Source organism: Rhinopithecus roxellana, chromosome 9, assembly GCF_007565055.1.
Source record: "Rhinopithecus roxellana isolate Shanxi Qingling chromosome 9, ASM756505v1, whole genome shotgun sequence".
NCBI lineage: Eukaryota > Metazoa > Chordata > Mammalia > Primates > Cercopithecidae > Rhinopithecus > Rhinopithecus roxellana.
Genome location: NC_044557.1, coordinates 67,888,341 through 67,911,022, shown reverse-complemented (window position 1 = coordinate 67,911,022; position 22,682 = coordinate 67,888,341). Strand labels below are relative to the sequence as shown.

Sequence of the window (22,682 nt, the reverse complement as noted above, 5' to 3'; positions counted from 1 at the left end):
TGTCAGCTCAGCCTTAGCAAAGAATTTTTGGCTAAATCCCCAAGAGTACTTGCAACAGAAACAAAAATTGACAAATGGTACCTAATTAAACTAAAGAGTTTCTGCATAGTAAAAGAAACTACTAACAGAGTAAACGGACTACATGCAGAACAGGAGAAAATATTCACAAACTATGCATCAGAAACAATTCAACAAGAAAAAAAATTAAAAGATTGGCAAAGGACATGAACAGACACTTCTCAAAAGAAGACATACAAGCAGCCAGCAAACATATGAAAAAAATGCTCAGCATCACTAATCATCAGAGAAATGCATTTTCAAAACCACATTGAGATACTTACTATTCCATGGCAGTCAGAATGGTTATTAAAAAGTAAGAAAAATAAGATTTTTTGGTGAGACTGTGGAGAAAAGGGAACACTTACATACTGTTGATAGGAATGTAAACTAGTTCAGCCACTGTGGAAAGCAGTTTGGAGATTTCTCAAAGAACTTAAGATAGAGCTACCATTTCACTCAGCAATCTGATTACTGGATATACACCCAAAGGAAAATAGATCATTATACCCAAAAGACACATGCACTCATATGTTCGTGGCAGTGCTGTTCACAAGAGCAAAGACAGAGAATCAACCATTGCCCATCAACGACAGATTGGATAAAGAAAATGTACATATACATCATGGAATACTACATAGCCATGAAAAAGAAGTAAATCATGTCCTTTGCAGCAACATGAATAAAGCTGGAGGCCATAATCCTAAGTGAATTAATGCAGGAACAGAAAACCATATACCATATGTTCTTACTTACAAGTGGGGGCTAAATATTGAACACCCATGGACATAAACATGGGAACAACAGACACTGTGCTGTACTTGAGGCAGGAGGGAGAGAGCGAGGTTTGGGTCAAAAAACTATCTATTAGGTACCATGCTTGCAACCTGGTTGCAATATACCCATTGAGGTATACTGCAATTGAGCACAAACCTGCACATGTACATCTTGTATCTTTAAAAAAAATGTAAAAAAATAAAAGAAAGTACTTTGTAACCTAAAAAATTTAATTCTACTGTAATACTACCTATAATCTTAGTTTCAGACTTCAAATAAATGAAATCATTTTTAAATGTATTTAATTAATTCATGATTAAATTGTTAAAATTAGCCCCCAAGTCCCTATGTGAGTCCGTCGTTACTATATCCATACTACTTTCTTTTGTCACTAGCTCGCTTCTTAGTTTTATTAATGCTAATTCCCCTCAGGCAAACCAGCTTTTCTGACATAAGAGAAAAAACAGGATCCAATCTTGTTGGAAGTTGCAATCACAATCCTACGTTAAAACAGCCTCTTCACTATCTAGGTAATGTTTTCTGGGGGGAAGTCATTAGTGTCTATCCCATCTTGGAGTAAGGGAGAAGAATACAGAAACTGCAGTGGAGGATTGGTCTAAATGCCCATCTGCCTGAATACGATTTGTAGCATCTACACACAAGAGATACAGAAAGATGCAATCTAGCTGGTTCTAATTTTTTTTTTGTTCTTTACAGTGCTGAACCATAAAATAATTAATGATTTTTCTAAAAGTGCAATTCATTTTCATATTCTACATGTCTTTGCACTGCAATAAAAAATATATGCAGCAAATGAAATCATAATATGAATAAAGTCCCATTTTGCATATCAGTGCACATAATTTGTTTGGTTTAATTTATTACAGTCGAAAAGTGTCATTCTTTGAAACTTAAACTTTTGAGTTGCCTCTGTTTGTGGTGTGTGTGTGTGTGTGTGTGTGTGTGTGTGTGTGTGTGTGTACATAGCATTTGTATAGACACAGGCATACACATCTATACATACACAATTGGTCTGCAGCTAGCAACTATAAGAATACTAAAATCAAACTATTTTCAGTACATAAAGATAAGGAAGAAAATATACTCTACTCTTAGTCATATATTTGAAATCTCACTGTTCTAACTATATAGAATATATATTTTTCATTTATGTTATTTTTCTTATATTCTTATTTTAAGGAATCACTCTTATATTATCAGATTTTTTCATGTTTTGACAATATAAATATTTCTGAATTATCAAAATTATAAGGGAACTTTATATAAACTAGCAAAACATATAGCCTATAATTCTTAATAGAAATACATTACTGCATACCAACAGAATATTCACAACCATTTTAAAACCAAGTTCCTTAACTCTAAGAATTATCAAAAAGGAAACTAGATACATAACGTTTGATTATGGCTGGTCACTTCATTTCCTTTTTGATCTTCCATGTTACTTCATGAAGAAAAGTTTAAATAAATATTAATAGTTGTTCTCTAAGCATCTTTCCCATTATGCCTGAATATAAAAATTCACATCAGATTTGACAAAAATAATTTACAATGCAAAAACCATATGAGTTTGTAAGTTACTTTTCCAAAACTCCAACTAAGTGAATAATTAGGATATTCTTTAGCATTTATCTAAAACTTACAAAAAGCTTTCCCCACTCAAGGACATCATAGATTTAACACAGGGAAACATATTTAATGCACCTTATACTCAATAATTGGTTGTTTTATCCAGTAGTGAATACTGGATAAGAAACATATAGGATTCTAAATATACTTTCAGATAAAGAAGATCATGTGCAACAGAGCAGATCTGGTACATTTCAATCATTCACATTAAAAATATATGACTTACCTACTAAACTCCAAGACTATTTCTTAGCTCTGTTCGTTTAAGAGTTGTAGCCAGAAATATAAATAAAAGTACAATGTCATAGTCATCCAAAAAGAATAGGTGGCCACAAAAGATAAAGAGATTAGAACTAGCATGCCTCCAGTCTCTTCACCCTCAACCAAAACCACAGCATTTGGTCTCTGGCATTCATTGGAGAACTAAACACGCACCAGGGAGCTACATTGGGAAGATGATCCTTCCTATCAGACAGTGTACTTAGCAGCCTCTGTAACAGGACTCCAAATAGCACAGGCACCAGAGGAAATCTACTGAATTGTCAACGACTTGGGGACCCTGATCATGATGGAGTAAGAATTTTGTTTGACAATTTATTATCAATACCAAGTATACATTATATTTTGAAATTACTCATTGCATAAGAATAATGTTTTCTTCAAATGGAATAGTATTTCATTCTTTTGTTCTACAAATAGAAGTCACAGATACAAATCTTGGAAATTTTTCTATTTGTGTAATATATAGTCATATGTAACTGAATGACTATATTTAAACAGTAAAGGCTAGATTAGGAATATTACCTTAAATTATAAAGAATGATTTCTGGAGTGAAATAAAAGTGAGTGAAAACAAAAATGTTAATACCGTGTTAAATAAGATATTGGCAAACTTCCCCATATTCAATATTGTTTTCTTTCTAGTATGGAATCCATTCAGTAATCGTGTTTTGCTACGTCCATCCTCTTAAACAAAGTTACATGTAAACAGCTATATTAGGACCATTTTTCTTTTTAACATTTTTCCTCACCAACTTACTCAATGACTAATATATCCACCTCCCTCTTTAGACAAAAGAGTTAATTTTTATAACATGGTAAAACACTGAAATCTGTAGAGAGTTCCTAAGCCACAGTATTTCAGGAAGATATACATAATTTTTGTTTCTCCTTATGGTAGAGACTGTTAATGTCTTTACCAGTCTTTACCCTTTACCAGTATTATGAATCCCTCCCGCAGCTGCTGTGAGTGTTGGCTATAATAATGGTAAACATTTTCCGTTCTCCAGAGAACTGGACCCCTCAACTAACAGAAGTCACCTCCACTGGAAAGTAGCACTGCTATTCCCTCCCCAGGTATGGTTTAGAGCTAATGACCTACTGATATGGTGATACCAAAGTTGGCCACCCTTGCTTCAAAGGAAAAAACAGTGCCTTGCAATTTACATTCAAAAAACAATTCTCCAAAATACACACTTCCCCATACACAAACAGCGAGGATTAGCCAAGGCAAGGCTTTACCTGAGACCACATGCTTCCTCAGCTCTTTTCTCATTCCTGTCTTGGTTCCATCACCTCCTTAAAGATTTTTCCTGAAGAACATTCCTTCATTAAATCATGTGTACAGAAATCCCTGTCTTAAGCTCTGTTTCTAATGAACTTGACCTAAGACAATGCCAGGAGTGAGCCTAGAGACAGACACTAGGAAGGAAATTTTGGAGTTGGATTACTTGCTGGCCAACTAGAAATGAACACCCCATCACTGCTATAAGTGGAATGAATATGTCTGTGGACCCTGCCACACAGTGGTAATGCAACTGCTAAGATTTTCACCTATAGTGAATTGGAATAGATTATAGGTAGCAAGGGATGCACTGGATTATGTGGCATCTATCATTTCAAAGGTATGGGAGAAACAGTAATTGTAAAAGACTAGAAGTAGATGGTCATTGCTGAATGCCAAACTGATGCATTACAAATTAATAATGACAAGGTCAGGGAAGTCATCCACTAATATAAAGCAAAGTATGAGAGTCAAAAGGCCTCTCTAGCATTGTTTAAAGGGTTCTTCATCTCTTAAAGTTAGAAAGAAGATACAGCTAAAGACTAGTCACAGAATTTAATTATAATATTGAGAGAACTTCAGAGAAGGCTAAATTCTCAGCCTAAGCAAATCTTCTATGCTAAAGTGAGGGTCCTGTCAGAGTAGGCCCCAGAGCAAAACCAGAGATCCACAATTGGTCCAGAACATGATACAATCCCATATAACCCATGGTACTAGAGACACCTGTGGTAGAACAACATAAACCCATAGGCTTCTAGAATAGAGCATACTGTCAAAGCAGAAAACCATTCATGCCACATAGTCGGGGTAGAAATGGAACATCTGATCTCAAGACATCAAGTGACTATGAATCCAGAAACACCCACCATGAAACCTACCAAATCCTAAGACCAGAGAGACTCAGCAGCATTCCATTTCCAATAAAATGGAAGTAGCTGATCTGGGCCTCAGGTTGAGCAGGTCCAGATGCGACAAGGAAGATGTCGCATCTTCCTTGTGGCCAGACAACCAAACATGTGGCTCAGACAACCAAGTTACTTAACACTATTGCATCCGTGCTGCCTCTGAAGTTCATATCCACTTGAAGAAAAAAGAAAAAGGCCAAGCTTAAATAGTGAATGGATCAGCTCAGTATGTGAGTGTAAACTAAAAATGGAGTGCGTCTTCACTTCAGACCTGTTCAGTGTTGGCCTTGAAATAAAGTAATGAGAAGAAATCCTCCCAATAAGCAGAGTTTCAGTTCACAAACTGGTTATCCATTTTGTGTAAAAAGAAAAGAAGCCTGAGGTCATAACACATATGGACAGGAATAGTGGTGAATAGCTTAGCTGATTGATCGGGGGCTTCTGGAAGATTGAGGACAAGGAGTTCTAATAAAGAGGCATGTGGATGGAGCTTTGGGAGTGGGCTGAGGGTGTGTGGATCTTTGCATTACATACTTAAGTGTACTAGAGAAGATCTAACACAAGAGGTATTAAATAACCAAGAAAACCAATGAATTCATCATGAGGTATCTGCTGGTCTCTGTCCTCACCAACTCCACCCACCTCCATAAGTAGAATAAAGCCATACTGACAGATATGTAGGCAATGCATGTGCCCAACAGCATATTCTACTCCTAACATGATGTATATAACCCTGGCTTCTGCTGAATGCCTCATCTGTCAATCACAGACCCCTCCCCAACTTCAACATGATTCCACCCTTCAAGGAAACAACTGGACATCTGGTGATAAGTTGGCTGCACTAGATACCTTCTACCTTGTAAGGGTCAATAATTCATTCACACAGATATAAAGAGGCATTCCAAGTATGAGTTTGCCTTTCCTGCCCAAAGCACCTCAGCAAGTACCTTTATACATGTGCTCATAGACTGCCTGCTTTACCTACATGGGATACCACATATTTAAGACAAAGCAAAGGAAATATGTTTCTTTGTAGTGTTAATGCAGTAAAAACACTAATTATGAGATCCACTAATCCTACCACATACTGTGCCATCCAGAACTCTTCAGTCTGATATAGCAGTAAAATGCCCCATTAAACATGTAGCTAAGACTCTGCTTACAGTGGACACTTTGCAGGACGGGACACTATCCTTCAGGACATAATATATTCCCTAATTCAAAGGTTATCATAAGCTACTATGCCCCAGATATGTAGAATTCACAGATCTAAGAACCAAGGGATAGAAGTAGGAGTGGTACCACTAACCATTAGTGCCAGGTATCCACTTGAGAAATCTGTACAATACTGTTGTTTCAGGCTCTGTGAATCAAGAAATCCTGGTTCCTAAAGTGGGGGATGCTTCAACAGGGGACACATAAAGCTATGGCTACTGCCCGGTCACTGTGTGATCCTTGTGCCAGAAAAAATAATAATCATCACTCTGGCATTAGTAATTGACCCTGATCACTGTGAGCAAGTAATACAGCTGCTACAAAATGGGTATGGGAGGATATGTTTGAAATTCAGGTTAGCCATTGGAGTGACTTGTTATTCCCAAGTCACGCTGCAACTATAAATGGGAAACCATAAGTACATGATGACAAGGAGCTCAGACTCTGCAGGGATGAGGATCTGAATCAATCTACCAGGTAAGTCATCTAAATCAGTAAAAGTGGAAAAAAATATAAATAAGTATCAGTTAAGATCACAAGATCAGAGACAAGTGTTAACAGAAATTGTGAGCATAGAATCCTGGAGGACCTGTGCCTGAATAGAGTAAATTTAATTATCAGCGGCAACTGGCTCTGACTGGTACAAAGGGTACACTAATGTACACATTGTTGGTGGCTTATCCAAATCTCCTTTATCTGGATAGTGCACTCATCTTCCAGCTGCTGTGAATATTGGCTGCTAATTGCACATAGTATCCCTGTTCTCCAAAGAAATAACCTCAAATGATAGCCATCTCATGTAGGAGGTTACCCTCAGCCCAAGGATAGCTCTGATAGGGGCATACAGATAAGAGAAAAAACTGAGGAATGACTTATGCTCGGAGTCCTTCACCCCCATGACTAGGCTTAACCTGAAACCATGCCCTTGACTAGTTCTTCTTTCCCTATCCTGCTTCACTCCATTCCCTTACAGTTTATTCCTGAAGAGCATTCCCACTACAAAGTATATGCACCTGAATTCTTGTCTTAGGCTCTGCTTCTAGGCAATACTCCTCTTTTTCTTTCTTTTTCTAAGCCTCAGCATAAATTAAAATGAACTGGAATTTTCAAGCACAAGGCAGTAAAAAGAAAATAGACTTCAAGATTAATATTAATTAAATATCAAAATTCTGACTTATAGTCCTCAGGCCCCAAATTTCACGCAAACTTAATTAAAAAGAAGTGACACAGCCAGTCAACTGCAAATGACTTTTCAATTGGGCAGAATCAAGGTGAAACAAAAGGCCTAGTTTAAGAACGGTTTGTTTGAATACAAGTTTTCCTTGTAGTTAAGGTCACAGGTAAGTATTAGTTCTTCAAGAATAGAGACCCTTAGTATCTTTTTCCCTACCTTCCTCCTCAGTGCCAAAAAAGAACTTGGCAAGTTGTAGGTACTCAAGTATTAGTTCAAAGAATAAATAAAAAGCACTGGATAAATAGCGACCTTTGTTTGAAACAGGTGCTTTTTAATTTTCCCAGGAAGAAAATAATGGACACACAGCATCCTAGACAGGACTTAATAAAATTTATTACCTACACCAAGGTCAAGGTTCTCAAATAAAATTAAAGGATATAATCAAGTTTTTGTCTAAGGTTGTGCAAGTCTCTGCAAAAGTGAAAAAGCAGAGAAGAAACAGTCTGTATGGAATCAGTTGTAGAAGAAAAAGGCAGGCAGCACTTCAATTGGCATATAACACAAAACAAATTGGGAAAAACAGGAAAATGAACAAAGCAATAAGGGACAAATTGAAAGAAAATTTCAATTTGAAATTTTTGAGGTGAAGTGCAAGTAACATTTATGTCACTTGATTTGATCAAATCCCTCTATTACTCTTGCCATAATGAAAATTTACCTAGGGCCCAGGGCTATCTCAATGCAGTTAAAAATCAGGAAAACAGGCCAGGCGCGGTGGCTCACACCTGTAATCCCAGCACTTTGGGAGGCTGAGTGGGCAGATCACCTGAGGTCAGGAGTTCGAGACCAGCCTGGCCAACATGTTGAAACCCCGTCTCCACTAAAAAATATATATATATACAAAAATTAGCCAGGCATAGTGGTGGGCGCCTGTAATCCCAGCTACTCAGGAGGCTGAGGCACGAGAATACCTTGAACCCAGGAGGTGGGAGATTGCAGTGAGGTGAGATCGCGCCACTGCACTCCAGCCTCGGCAACAGAGTGACTCCGTCTCAAAAAAAAAAAATAAAATAAATCAGAAAAACAGTTACCAAACATTCCTAAAAAGGCTAAAATTCTCTATCACCTTGCTTGCTCTTTCCTTTCTTGCATTTTTGATGTTTTAGTTAGTAGTCAGCATATTCAAATCCACAGCCTCTACTTACGCTTCTTTCACTTATCATTATGATTCCTTCTGGACAGTATTACTCCACTAATATCAACATGCCAGCATAAGACTACCATAGTAGAAATTTCCTAATTAGGAATAGATGAAAAAGAGGAAAGAAAGCATTTCAAGAGAAACTAAAAGAGTCAAGATAAAGAAAATAAGGAAAGTACTGCAACTAAAGAAAGTACTCAAGATCCAGTTAGAAACTATAAAAAGCAGCAAAGCAGGCAAACAAGAATACAGAATCAGAAAAAAAGAGAAGCGTTAGTAGGGAAGGTAACTTATATAAAACTTTAAAATGTACATTACATTTCCTTACAGACAACTCACAGCAAACTAGGAATACATAAAATCAACATTGCCATAACTCACAAGAAACAGACTATGGGACCAGGTAGAAGCTTAACAAAACATGAAACCGAATGCAAAAACCTCATAACTAGGGATAAACCACTGAATGTGGCTTATCCTATAGGTCATTAGAATTTATGTTCAGAAAGGGGTTCTTGTTTAATAAATGCAGAGCTACAAAGAAATACGAAAGCTAAAAATTCCATATATGATTATATATGACAAATGAATGGAAATATGAAAGAAAATCAGAGTATAAAATAATATGGTCCTCCATATTATTAAAAGCAAAGTTCTTCAAAGAAATTGCTGCCTCCTCATATTTACAGCAGAAAGCTTATATCCATATGAAGATTTATAAGTAAATATTCACAGCAACTTTAACACCAAAAATGTAGAAAAAACCAAGGTGCCCATCAACAAGTGAACAGCTATACAAATTTTGGTGTATCTATATATGGGAATACTAATGCTCAGTAATGGATTTAAAAATAAATGAAGAATAAATTATTTATACACACAATAACATGGATGAATCTCAAACTCATCACACTAAGTGAAAGCTGTCAGATTTTTAAGAGTACATAATATGATTTCATTTACATAAAACTCATACTAATATAGGACAGAAAGCACATCAGTGGTTACTCAGGGATAGAGCAGAGCAGAGATGGATAGGAAGCAGGAATTATCAAGGGGTTAAACAAGAAACTTTCAGCAGTTACATTGATGCTATATTATCTTTACTATGGTGATGTTTCCACAGGTGAATACTTGTGTATATTTGTGTATTTTACATATGTTCAGTTTATTGCATATCAATTATACTTCAATAAGCTATTTAAAAAATCCAGGTCTCTCTCCAACTTCAAATTTCATGCTCTACATTTAAATTATATCCTACCTCTTTAATATGAAGCTAAGTGATCAACAAAATTGCATGGACAAATAGTAAATCTATTTCCTCTTCCCCATTCTTGTCTCAGAGAAGAATCTGCCAAAGTAAGGTATTAATCGGAATCCACGTTGGCATTTGGGATTAAGACTTGTGGACTTCATTATCTTCCTATTCTATTCAAATATGAACTACCATAAAAAATTGGAGATGTTGCCTTAGGCTGTTGCTCTTCCCAACCTTTACCCCACATATGCTAAGTTCCTACAGTGTGGGAACTTTCAAGCCCCTTTTCTTATACCTAGCAAAAAGCATATTTGACATGTATCTGGCTATGAAAAATTACATAATTTTAAGTCAGAGCACCTGGGTTTGGGTCCTAGTTTCTGCCAGTTGTGAAATCATGGGCATATTATTTACTTATCTAAACATAATTTCTGAAACCTGTAAAATGATGACAGTATACTAATACTACATGATTTAGAGAGTCATAGTAATGATTATCTAAGATAAGTGAAAGTACTGATTAATTGTAAGGCATCAAAATATTAGTAAGCATTATGATTGTTTTAAAATAATTTTCACTAGTAATAACAGGTAGGGATAGTAGTAATTAAGGTGGCAGGTTCCTAATAATGAAAGAATTATAGATCATTTCTCCGTATCTTCTGCTTTTCCTACCACATTGGCTACAGAAATCAAGTATACCCATAAAAAAGGAGAATGGTACAAAGTGATATAAAAAAGAGTGATGTACAAGCAAGAGATTTTCGATGTGTAAAAAATGTTTTTAAAAAGGATCTTTGACTATTCTCCACAAAACTTGCTTAAAATTGAAGTGACTGTAGGTTTAACTTTCACAAGCAACAATAAAATTGTATAATTTTGAGAATAAGATAAGATTTTATTTTGTTAAAAAACAGACTTGACAGAAATAAGGAAACTAAGAAAACGTATTTTTCCACAAAAACAATTAAAAAATAATCTTGAAGCTAGAAGTTTACTCTATTAGGAGCTGGAAAATGCTGAAATGCTGAAGTATGTTGAAAAGCATTTTAAAATGCAACGAAGTCAATAAAGTAATATTCTCCTTAAAAATTGAATATTTTTACTGAGTGTTTGGCAAACAGAAAGAATAGCTAAGGTAGAAGAAAAAGGTAATAGGAAGAAGCAGAAACAAAAGAGAGATAATTTCAGTAATATGAAAGAAAAAGACTAGAGAATAAACTCTCATTCTCTCTGTCTCTTCTTAACCAAAAAGCACTGAAAAATGTTCAAAGAAAATAAAAAGTGAAGGTATTTGCAGGTTTACCATTTTTAGGAAAAAATAAATTTACAAAAACTACAAAGAAAAGTTACTAACAAAGTGGCTTTATTTCTATATGATGACTTTCAGAGCCAATGACATTATCAAAGAAGAGGAGTGAGCTTGAGATATAACTTAGAAAGATTTTTTTTTAAAGAGAGAACTTGAAAACTAAGACTAAATACAGTTCAAGAAAAGAATCATAATCAACCTTCAAGAGTGATGAACCATATCTGGGACTGACAGTTCAGTTTGAGTATAGCTGAAGTGAATCTCTTAAAACCTTTAATGAAATATGGAAATAGAAGAAAACTAAACTGACTACAATATTTTTCTCTTTTCAAAATACAAGGCACTAGAAGCTGCTAACCACACTAAAAATACAGCACATTTCTCACCTTATATTACCTTATAAAAACTGGTGAAAGTAATTAAAGACACAAACAAGGATGTCTTAAAAGGAAAATGTATTCGTCCATTTTCACGCTGCTGATAAAGACATATCTGAGACTGGGCAGTTTACAAAGGAAAGAGGTATAATGGAGAACTCACAGTTCCACGTGGCTAGGGAAGCCTCACAATCGTGGTGGAAGGTAAGGAGGAGCAAGTCACATTTTATGTGAATGGCAGCAGGCAAATGAAGCTTGTGCAGGGAAACTCCCCTTTTTAAAATCACCAGATCTTGTGAGACTTATTTGCTATCATGAGAACAGCATGGGAAAGACCTGCCCCCATAATTCAATTGCTCCTACTGGGTCCCTCCCACAACACGTGGGAATTCAAGATGAGATTTGGATACAGCCAAACCATAGCAGAAAGAAAATTCAAATCATGCCAAAAAAAAGTTATTTTAATTACAACAAGCATAAATTTTTATAAAATTCTGAAAGATTACATAAAAGACAAATAATTATTAATAGAGATGCCATAGTATCATGTGGTAAAACTCATTCCTATAAGAGAAATAATAAGGCAGTTTTCACTATAGTTATGATAAAGTATTATAGATGGGCAATATGCACTATTCTAATTATAGTGTGACTTCAAAAGAATAATCACTTAGCTCTCTACAAAACTTTGAAGAAAACCATTAATTCAAAGAGCATATATGCCTAGGAATAAGAGGAATATGAGGGAAAAGTCTCACACAGACACATTCTCAAAAAACATAATCAATATCCTTCCTTTAAAAGTTACTGAAAGCATTCACTGTCTGCTGAAAAATAAATTACATTTAAGGAATCAAGAAGAGACAGGCACAGTGGTGCATGCCTGGAGTGCATAATATGCCTGGAGTGTATGTTAGCAAGGCTGCGGCAGGGTGATTGCTTGAACTCAGGAGTTCAAAATCCAACCAGGGCAAGATAGCAACACCCTGTCTGTTTAAAACCAAAAAAAAGTCAAGAACAATGAAATTGTTGGGGTTAATAACTAGAGAAAGCAGGCACAGAAACAGAAGCACTAAATTCTCATGAAAATATATCGATTTATCCTTGATTAATAATTAAATGATCTCGTGGGTTGAATTGTATCTACTCAAATTTCATGTTGAAGCTCTAACTCCCAGTATCTCAGAATGTGACTGTATTTGGAGATAGGACCTTTAAAGAGGTGATTAATTAAAAGAAGACCATTGGGGTGGGTCCTAATCCAATCTAACTAGTATACTTAAGAGGAAATTTGGACAGAGACACTAAGGATTGTGTACAAGGAGGAAAGATCAGTGAAGACACAAGCAGGAAGGCAGCTATCTGCAAGGTTAAGGAGCTAGGCTTCAGAAGAAACCAAACCTCCTAACACCTTGATCTTGGACTTCTAGAATCCAGAACTGTGAGAAATTAATTCCTGTTGTTTAAACCACCCAGTTTATGACACACTTTGTTGTGGCAGCCCTAGCAGACTAACACAGATGAGTAAATGTTTAAATTTTTTAAAAAACTTCTATAACAACCAATGAAATTACAAATAGGACAATATGAAAGCAATCAATGAAAATGATGAAAAACAATTCTAGGTGTTCATGGTAGAAATGGTAGAAACCTTTTGGGAAAGCAATTAGACAGTAAGTCTTAGAAAAGTTGATACATTTTGACATAGTAATTAAACATCAAGAAATCTTTCAGAGTGAAATCCTGAATAGAAGAAAAGGCTTAATCAGTAAGCAGCAGTAATAATTGATAATAATTAATTTATTATAAGTTATTATTTACTTAGTGTTTGTTATTTGCGAGGCCATCTTCTAAATCTTCATAAAATTCATTCCCACATTATTTATTTTTAGTTATATTTAAAATTATAAAGCCCAAAGCAATTGCTGTTAACATTTTGCTACAGTTTCTTTAGAGTTTCTTTAATTCTTCTTTCTATGCCTTTTTATTTCTTATATGTAAAACAAAAACAAAAAGTGTAACTGTATTTTTTTCACTTAATATGGATGAAGGCAGTCAAAAAGCATTATTCTAATATCAAATAACTGAAATTATAAAAGCAGTCAATAGAAAACTAGGTTTTTGCTTTATGTGCCAGATTTTATGAACATACTTAAAATGAGTTAAGCTCTATTCTTCTGATTACCATAATCTCATACATATTTGGTTGCTTTTGTTTATTTTTCACTTCAATTATAGTTGCACTAGAAGTAAAGTTAGTGCTGAATAAGTGTAAGACATAAAGCTATCTATTTCTTTCTTTCTTTCTTTCTTTCTTTTTTTTTTTTTTTTTTTTTTGAGACAGAGTCTCACTTTGTCGCCCAAGCTGGAGTGCAGAGGCGCGATCTCAGCTCACTGCAACCTCTGCCTCCCGGGTTCTAGCAATTCTCCTGCCTCAGCCTCCCAAGTAGCTGGGATTACAGGTGTGTGCCATCACACCTGGCTAATTTTTGTGTTTTTAGTAGAGACAAGGTTTCGTCATGTTGGCCAGGCTGGTTGATGTAAAGCTATTTCTTAATGGCAACCCTCAAATGTCTACAGATGTGTAGCCAAGGGTAACCACAAACAGGATTCAAGCAAAATAGGTAGAAGCAGTTTGAGAGTTTCAAACAGATGCCAAGAGACTTCTGATACATCAGAACCATCTGTAAGATTTTATGGAGTAAAATGTCTAGCTGATTGGGTTAACAAGGCTCACCTGCATTTCTGGAGCCACATGTAGACTGGACAGTACTATCAGGCTGTGAAGATTGAAATTCTTACGATGATTCATCTGGTTGTACTCTGTTGCTGATAACGGTCATTTATACCAAGACAGAAAATCACCAAGTCTAGATTTTTCAATGTTTAATAAAAAAGATTTGAAAAGAGATATTTATAAAGTAATATTATGTATGAGAGAAAGTAGGGAAACATTCTTCTGAGCTAGTAAGAAAAAAAAGCAGCAATTTCAGATCTTGAAATACATTTTAGAGACTTGGCATTTATTATTTCTGGATATAAAAGTCAAAAAGGAATTAATTTCCTGATAAAAATATATGAAGAGGGAGGACGCATGATACTAATTAATTGGCAATAAACAAACAATTCCTTAACAACAGCATTAAGGACCTAGATGAGCTCAGAGAGCCTAATTTGTTTTCACTACAGCAATAGTTTTCTCTGGCAATACTTAGCAATCTGGAGACTTTATCCATGAAAATACCCTGTGCTCTTTAAGTCCTGCTCTGTAAACTACACCTAGCATTCCTGCCTGTTTCAAAGCTCTTCCTTCACTGATGCAGGAAGGTTTTATACATTGTTTTGGTATTTTAAAAAAAGGAAAAGAAAGAAATTTCTGAGTAAGTTCACTTCAGATACACTTATTCTATAATTTTATTTTTGTCAAAATAACAAGTGTACCTTCCAGCAGCTGCCTGGTTTAAATTTTCCAACTTTTTAATTAAGGTTTTGCTCTTGAACCATTTCATTCCCACAGTATACAGGGAATACACTGAACTGTCATTGCCTTAAAACTAACTGGAAAATACCTCAGTATTATTTCCTAAAGTTAACATATGAACGAAAAGTATCCACGAGAAGTTCCTACATATGTGCAACAGAAAACATGCACAAAAATGTTCACAGCAGCACTTTTACAGTGCCAAAAGCATGGAAACAACCCCAACAATCTCTCTGTGGGAAAGTGGATTAAAAACTGTGATACGCTCAAACTCTAAAATATTATAAAGCAGTCAAAATAAATGAATTACCACAACCCACAACAATATGAATGCAATGTAAAATTAGTGGGAAAAATGCCTTTTTATAAAGATGAAATAACCAATGATTTTTAGAAGTACATATAAGAAACATGTATAAGAGAAAAAACAGGAATGATGAACTTGGGGCTGAATATCATGATAGCCACAAACTGGAGGAGTCAAGGAAATGATTGCCAAGGTTCTAGCTCTTGCTTGATAGGGTAGTTTCATGGATGTTTATTACATTATGAAATAATTAACAGGTTCCCGAGTAGCTAGTATTAGGTTTGTCTTCTGTCTATAAACAACTGTAAAACTGGGCAGAATATGAAACAACCACTTTAATGTGTTGGACAAGACAGAACATAAGGCTAAGATTCTTAAGAAAGAGGTAAGCTTCACATTAGCTTTCCACCTGGAAACAATCTTCCAACAGTAGTATTAGGAACTGGAGTCCAAGCAGAAGCATTGGTTTCACAGAGCATAAGAAGCACAGTCTGGTGTTAAAAATAGAGATTAAAATTCAGGCTTGTTAAGACAGCTAGAATTTTGTTTTTGTTTTTGTTTTGCTCTACACATTCATAGAAACTTCTTTAGTAATGAACTGCAGAAATAATCCCTGAAAGTATGGTCTTGGCAGCTAGAATTTTTGATGCAAAGTACTAGGACAAAAGAGAGCTAAGTGAAAAAGCTCCAGAAATAGGAATAGAAGTTTTGCTCTTGTTCCTGCCCAGACTCTAAGCAGTACATATGCAGGCTATCTGGAGCCTGGCAGACTGCACCTGCTGAGGGCTGAAAGTTGAAGAGAAATTTCAGAAGTCACACCCTACTATAAAACTCTCTGATCAAGCAAGCTTGGAGAGATATTTGTGAAAAATCCCAGGGCATTCAGCTGAGGCCTCACAAAGGCCATGCATTAAGAGTAAAAAAACCATACCCTAGAAGTAAGGGCTGTGCCCTATGACAAAGAAAAAAAAAAAAGAGTACTCTCCAAATAAAGCCTAAAACCAAACTTTGACAAGATCGAGGTGATCCTCCTTAATTTAACTGCCTGACATAATCAAAATTAGCATCCTCAAGACGAAAACGTAATATAAAAATTCTACAATACATCATTTAGGTGTTTACCCTACAAGACTATGTTACAAGACATCCAAGGAAACAAGAAAATTAATCCATAACCATGAGAACAAAAAGTCAATAGAAGCATTAGAAACAGTCCTACAGATGACCAGAATGTTGCAACTAGCAGAGAGAAGCTTTAAAATAACACAATGAATATGTAAAAGGACTTCGTGGAAAAGTGGATAAAGTAGGAAAACAGATGGAGGAATTTCAGCAGATTAATAGGAACTTTAAAAAATGACAATTCTAGAAGCGAAACATGCAATAATAGAAGTGTAGAATACACTGCGCATGATTAACAGTAGAATGGAATAAAATCAGAGGTGTCCTACACCTTCTGCTTATCCAAACTATATGTAACTTTTGAGAAGTAATACAGAGGTAGACACTCTGACATTATTATATAATAGAGTGAGAGATGTTGAGATTGATATCTGTGTTCTCACAAATCACATGATGAAAACAAAAGCTACCTAATAGTTTAGTCTTGTTGAAACCAATATGGATAATAAATTATGCTAAGAGGCAGGAAATATTACTTTAAAATTCAGACTATTTTCTTTGGCTTCTCCTTTTGCTATAATGCTGTAGGGTCACATGCCTCAGAAAAACAGCTGTACTAATTCTAAATCACAATTTCTAATGACTTTTGCTTACATGTAGTTTAAACCTTGCTAGCAGAAAAGGAAGTGAGAAGGATTTCAAGCAGGTGAAGGATCTGATATGCTATTGCTGGCTTTGAAAATAGAGGGAACGGCCTGGCACAGTGGCTCATGTCTGTAATCTCAGCACTCTGGAAGGTGGAGGTGGGTGGATCTCTTGAGCTCAACAGTTTGAGACCAGCCTGGGCAACATGGTGAAACCCCATTTCTACAAAAAATACAAAAATTAGCCAGGCATGATGGCTTGTACCTATAGTCCCAGCTATTTGGGGGCCTGAGGCAGTAGAATCACTTGAGCCAGGGAGGTCAAAGCTGCAGTAAGTGGAGATACTGCCACTGCATTCCAGCCTGGCCAGATCATGGGAGGGAGACAAACTGTCTCAGAAAAAAAAAAAGAAAGAAAGAAAGAAAAGAAAGAAAGAAAGAAAAAAAGAAAATGCGGGGTACTATGAGGCAAGTAATGTTAAGAATCCTCTAGAAGCTGAGAGCTGTCCCCAGCTAACAGCCAATAAGGAAACAGTAACATCAGCGCATTATCTGTGAAGAACTGGGTTCTGGCAGCAATCTGAATTGTTTGGAAGTACAATTCAGATAAATGCCAATGCTAGTCCACACCTTGATTTCAACCTTGTGGGACACTAAGCAGGGAACTCAAACAAGCCCACCTGGACTTCTGACCTACAGAACTGCAAGATAGTAAACAGGTGGAGTGTTTTAAACCACCAAGCTATGGTAATTTATTAGACAACATTAGACAACTAACATATCGTGCATTTGTATTAAGTGTTTTATAAAGTAATGAATCCTCTTTGCATTAACCATCATAAAAAAAATGTAGAGAAAATTAAAAGATTCATGCGTTCATGCAGGTGAACAATTCCATATAATCTGTGCACTGTACTATCAAACCGTGGTACCACTTTTCATCGAAACTGCTCATCTATACATTTGTTGCAATGCCAACACTAAAAAATACAAATAAGAATGTCCTTAGTTGTGTGTGTTTCATGGGAAATATGGTAACTTTTTTTAAAGCACACATTTCTCTGTGTGAATTTTCATCATCAGATTTACATTTTGTGCAAATAGTTTTTATAACAAGCTGTTCAACTTCTCTAGAAAAGGTAGTGTGTCCTATTTTTATGTTCATCATGTTTTGTTCTAAAATTAAGATATAACTCAGAAAGACCCAAAAAATTATTGCTGAGAAACTTATTGCAAAAAATACATTGTGTGGCATAGGAAATTTTATTTATTTTTTTATTTAGAGATGGGGTCTCAGTCTGCCACTTAAGCTAAAGTGCAGTAGTATAATCATGTCATGGCTCACTGCAGCGTTCAATTCCTAGGCTCAATGATCCTCCTGCATCAGCCTCCCAAGTAGCTGGGATGACAGGTGCACACCACCATGACTGGCTATTTTTTTTCTTTCTTTCCTTGTTTTTGTAAAGAGGGGGATCTCACGATATTGCCCAGGCTGGTCTCAAACTCCTAGCCTCAAGGATCCTGCTGCCTGGGTCTCCCAAAGGGGTGGGATTACAAACACCACGCCCAGCTGGAAAACGTATTAATTTAAAAGATCAGCCACGATTTTAAATAGTTATCATAAAATTCTTCAGCACACACTTTCCATTTCTTATACTGTGATGGACACCAGTTGAAGATCAATTGATCAATTAATTTCATCTTTAACCTACTCATTCTCACTACAACCCTAAATCAAATTTCCTTTAAAAATTCCCTGTGGAAATTGTCTTTGTAATGGATGCCCACCCAGTTAGAAGGTAATGAAAAAGTATGATAGATTTTGTCTCTTCATTTTATCTTATCAGAAGTTTTCTTTTAAAATTAGATCAGTCACATCAATCTTGCATTTTCTATGAAGAAAGTCTCTGCATATCTTGCTCATGTTTTGTTATTAGCAATAGTCATTAGAATCTAGATGAAGTAAAGTAGTAAAGAAAGAATATTTAAACGTTATATATTCTCAGTATACTCTGATAATATAGTGATTATTTAATTAGGACATACAGTTCCAAATCAGCCACTGAACAACAGGCTAACCAATGATATTTAGAAAAGCACAATAAATTATAAAGAATGAAGCTGAGGATTACAGAAGAAGCCACATATATAATTCCCACCAGCAAGTATACGATCAATACAACTTAAAATACAAAAGAACAGATTCCTTTTTTTGATAATAGCCAGTCAGCTCCGCTCAAGCTAACCTTGCCAGAGATGGTAAGTAAAAATCCTGGACAAAGTATGAACACACAAAAATTTGAGGCCCTCAATAACAAAAAGACAAAAAATACTGGAGAGCAATTGATTCTTGGAGGAAGATGACACCAAGTGAATTTCTCATTTTTATGATTTTAACCAAATTCAATCAATACCTGGAGGCTAAATATATGTTAGAAAACGCAGTCTTGGCCAGGCGCGGTGGCTCATGCCTGTAATCCCGGCACTTTGGGAGGTTAAGTCAGGCAGATCACAAGGTCAGGAGTTCAAGACCAGCCCGGCCAACACAGTGAAATCCTGTCTCTACTAAAAATACAAAAAATTAGCCGGGCATGGTGGCACGTGCCTGTAGTCCCAGCTACTTGGGAGGCTGAGGCAGGAGACTCTCTTGAACCCGGGAGATGGAGGCTGCAGTGAGCCAAGATCGCGCCACTGCACTCCAGCTTGGGCAACAGAGTAAGACTCTGTCTCAAAAAAAAAAAAAAAAAAAGAAAAAGAAAACTCAGTCTTGGCCAGATACAGTGGCTCATGCTGTAATCTCAGCACTCTGGGAAGCCGAGGTGGGCAGATCGCTTGACTCCAGGAGTTCAAGACCTGCCTGGACAACACGGCGAGAACCTGTCTCTACAGAAAATACAAAAACTAGCTGGGCAGGATGGCGCATGCCAGTAGTCCCAGCTACACAGGAGGTTAAGGTGAGAGGATTGCTTGAGCCTGGAGCAGGAGGTGGCAGTAAGCCGAGACAGTGCCACTGCACTCCAGTCTGAGCGATAGAGTGAGACCCTGTCTCAAAGAAAAGAAAGGAAAGAAAGAAAGAAGAAGGAAAGAAGGAAAGAAGGAAAGAAAGAAAAGAAAGAAAGGAAGGAAGGAAGGAAGGAAGGAAGGAAGGAAGGAAGGAAGGAAGGAAGGAAGGAAGGAAGGAAGGAAGGAAGGGGGAGAAAAAGAAAGAAAAGAGAAGAGAAGAGAAGAGAAGAGAAGAGAAGAGAAGAGAAGAGAAAAGAAAAGAAAAGGAAAGGAAAAAGAAAAGAAAAGAAAAGAAAGAAAAGACCTCAGAGGCTTACTGACTTGAAAAACCTGAGGAAGGAGTTTGAGCAAAAACAGACTGGAAAGTGAGGGAGATACGACAAAAAGAAAGCTAAAGAAAGAAAAAATAAAATTATGTGTATAAAAAACACTGCCAAAATCTCATGCATACACAAGAAGACTTCAAGGAGCTCTGCTGAGCACAGTGGTATGCCCCCTACAATCCCAGTACTTTGGGAGGCCATGGCAGGGGGATTCCTTCAACCCAGGAGTTTGAAGCTGCAGTGAGCAATAATTGTGCCACAGCACTCCAGCCTAGGTGACAGAATAAGACCCCCATTTCTTAAAACAAGAAAAAAGAAAAGACTTATAATTTACAAAAAATAAAAGCGCAGATAAAATTAAAACAATTAAATTACATTTTAAGCTACTGTCATCTCAAGGGAAACAGAGTTAATAGCTAAAGCTCAAACTAACTTCTTTTAAAAATAATCAACGCTGTCTCTACAAAAAATTAAAAAAAAAAAAATGGTGCATGCCTGTAGTTCCAGTTACTCAGGAAGCTGAGGTGGGAGGATCACTTGAGCCCAGAGGGTTGAGGCTGCAGTAAACTCTGATCACTAGACTGCACTTCAATCTGGGCAACAGAGTAAGACTCTTTCTCAAAAAATAAATAAATACATAAACAAGCAAACGAACAAACAAATATCAGCATCCTTCAGAGGGACAAACTAATATCAGAGCCTATAAAGCATTATCAGTCATGTCCAAATACACTTCAAACTTACCTGATATATTAGGAAATAGGAAAACAAGATCCACACTCAAGAGAAAAAACAACGAATGAAGACTGTGAGATAATAAACCCAGATATTAAAATTAGTAGAAAAAGATTTTAAAGCCACTATAACACCTATGCTTGAGGAAATAAAGGTAAGATTCTCAAAATGAGTAAAAAGATAGGATATCGCAACAGAGATATAGTGGCTATAAAAAAAGAAACAAATGGAAATTTTAGAACAAAATATAAAACATTAGAAATTAATAATTCACTAGATGAGCTTTGCCTTTGATAAGAGATTCTGAAAGAAATAAAATCCATAAAATTTAAAATTAAAGAACACAGAAAAAAGTTGAAAAAAATTCCAAGAACTGATGGGATAATCTATAAAAAGTCTAAAATACAAATAACTGAGAAATCAAAAGAAAAATAGAAAACAGCGTAGAATAAACGCTACAACAATGGCCAAACTTATTAAATTAAGTTAAAAATTAAAATTTGGTTTAAAACAGAGCATAAATTTATACACGTACAAAGTACAGCCAACCCAAGCAAAATAAATCCAATAAAAACACACATGTAAGCATATCATAACAAAACTGTTATAAACAGAAGATAAAGATAAATTTTTGAAAGAAACCAAAGAAAGCAAATTAAATACAGAAAGACTATCAAGTGCCAATGACTTGTCATCATGAACCACTTACTTCTCATCAAAAATTTATGAAGGCCAGTTTAAACTACAGAAACGTAAATTTAAAAATAAACAAAAAAGACTGTCAACAATAGAATTCTATTTCCACCAAAAATATTCATAAAGAATGAAGACTAAGTAAAGGTTTTTTCAGGTAAAAGCAAATGGAGATGTGAATATCTGCATTTCAAGTAATACTAAAGGGTGTTCTCCAGGCTGAAGAAAAAGTCTATCAGATGGAAATCTGCATCTTCAGAAAAGAAACTTAAAATGAGGAATATGTGAATAAATGTAAAAGACTACTCATTTCTCTTGATTTGTTTAAAATACATAAGACTATTTAAAGTATTTCACATAAAATGGCACAATATAAACACTAAATAGATTGTGAATGATTGTAAATAGATTGTGAAAGTGCAACCAATAAGAACTAATGGTAAAGAATATATGTAGCTAATAAGCAAATAGATAAATAAAAAATTGCAGCCATAAAAAAAGAATGAGATCATGTCTATTGCAGGGACATGGATAAGCTGGAAGCTAATATCCTTAGCAAATTAATACAGGAACAGAAAACCAAATACTGCATGTTCTCACTTAAAAATAGGAGCTAAACGATGAGAACACATGGACACATAGAGGGGAACAACACACACTGGGGCCTTTTGGAGGGTGGAGGGTGGGAGGAGGGAGAGGATCAGAAAAAATAACTAATGGGTACTAGGCTTAATACCCAGATGATGAAATAATCTGTACAACAAACTCCCATGACACAAATTTACCTCTGTAACAAATCTGCACATGCACCCCTGAACTTAAAATAAAAGTTAAAAAAAATGAGTTCCACAATGTAGTCATATAATTCAAAAATATGGCAG

At 35.8% G+C, this 22,682-nt stretch overlaps 1 protein-coding gene and 1 pseudogene across 34 annotated transcripts in view; both read right to left on the bottom strand.

Annotated features, from left to right (window-relative positions):
• RIMS2 (regulating synaptic membrane exocytosis 2) overlaps positions 1-22,682 on the bottom strand; it is a 792,768-nt gene that overhangs the window by 430,459 nt on the left and 339,627 nt on the right. The window lies entirely within an intron of this gene.
• On the bottom strand, positions 15,813-15,910 carry LOC115899858 (annotated as a pseudogene).